General features: G+C 46.9%; 1 protein-coding gene across 2 annotated transcripts in view; it reads left to right on the top strand.

The window, feature by feature from the left end:
- Window positions 1-1,428, top strand: part of Cog7 (component of oligomeric golgi complex 7) — a 60,582-nt gene that overhangs the window by 23,962 nt on the left and 35,192 nt on the right. The gene's annotated exons all lie outside the window — the stretch shown is intronic.

Raw genomic sequence — 1,428 nt, 5'->3', positions numbered from 1 at the left:
TCGAGACAGGGTTTCTCTGTGTAGCCTTGGCTGTCCTGGAACTCACTCTGTAGACCAGGCTGGCCTCGAACTCAGAAATCTGCCTGCCTCTGCCTCCCATGTGCTGGGATTAAAGGAGTGCGCCACCACCGCCCGGCTTTGCTTTCTGTTTTTATAGACTCAGTGCTAGTGTTCCTGCTTGCATGTCTGATTCTAGTAACTCGAATACTTTATCCTGTTTCCTTAGTTTAGGTACAGGACAGCAATTTTGGAACATTTTACAAAAGCCCAGCTTATGGTGCTGAGTCTTTGATTTCCGTTTGTCTCTGCTTTCAACCCTCAGTAATCTCTTTCTTACTTAGTTTAGTCTCCTCTTTTTCTAGTTCTGGTTCTTATAGGCAGAGTTCAGATAGCGCAGACTGGCCTTGTTTCTGTGTAGCTAAGGATGGTGTTGAACTTCTCCTCTGCTTACCTCTATTTCTTGAGTGCTGGGCATCAGGGCAGGTGCCACCACACCTAATCTTGTGTGATGCTGGGGATTGGAGCCGTGCATGATTGATGGGCACAAACTATCCACTGAGCTGCAGACCTATCCTGTTAAAGAATTGTTTATTTAATAATTTTATTTCTGTGAATACACTGTATTTGGGAATTGAACTCAGGACCTCTGGAAGAGTAGCCAGTGCTCTTAACCAATGAGCCATCTCTCCAGCCCCTGTAGTTCTTTAACACATGAGGTTAGGTTAGGTCACTGAGAGGAGAGCTTTACTGTATGCATTTATAGCTGTGGGTTCTCCTTGAGCTGTTTTGCTCCATCCTGTAGGTTTTGCCGTGCTCTGCTTTAGTTTCACTTCTGTTAAGGCAACTTTAAGTGAAGTTTGAATTTTTTTAGCTGTATAGTTTTCCATTTGTATCTCTTTCGACCTTCGGCTTTTCTAAGAGCAGCTCTTTTATCTCACCTCCTGTTTGCACCGATTTGGGTAATAGCAGCAGCAGCATAGGAGGGTGAGCGTATTTCCTAAGTGGACTTGGTGCATTATTCACATTTTCTCAAGAGACCTAAGGACCAGAGAGTGGGAAAGGACTACCAGAGAACTGAGCCAGCTAAGCTGTCCAGGTCCACTGTCTCTGTTGGCTCTTAAGCGAGTGCATGTGGGCCCCAGATCTGTGCAGAGAAGAAAAGCGAGTTGAAACCAGGCTCTGGGCTGCGGGTGGCCCTCTAGCTGTAATTGTGCTGTTCTCTAGTTGCGTTTTGCTCCAGTGTCATCTGAGTCCTCACTGATGACCAGCTCAGTACTGTGCCAGGTACTGAGTAAGCTTGAGTAAGTAGGCCCATGGGCCAGCGATGGAAGTGCCTTTCCATTCAGAATTGAGCTTCGGCCACTTTCCACTCTGTCCCTGTCCAGTTTGCCCAGTGAGGGGAACTTGGGGCTCCTGACTGGCCCATTT

The sequence above is a fragment of the Mus caroli genome, chromosome 7 (assembly GCF_900094665.2).
Source record: "Mus caroli chromosome 7, CAROLI_EIJ_v1.1, whole genome shotgun sequence".
NCBI classification, from domain to species: Eukaryota; Metazoa; Chordata; class Mammalia; order Rodentia; family Muridae; genus Mus; species Mus caroli.
Note: the sequence above shows the minus strand (reverse complement) of the source record. Positions and strands in the feature narration are given on the sequence as shown.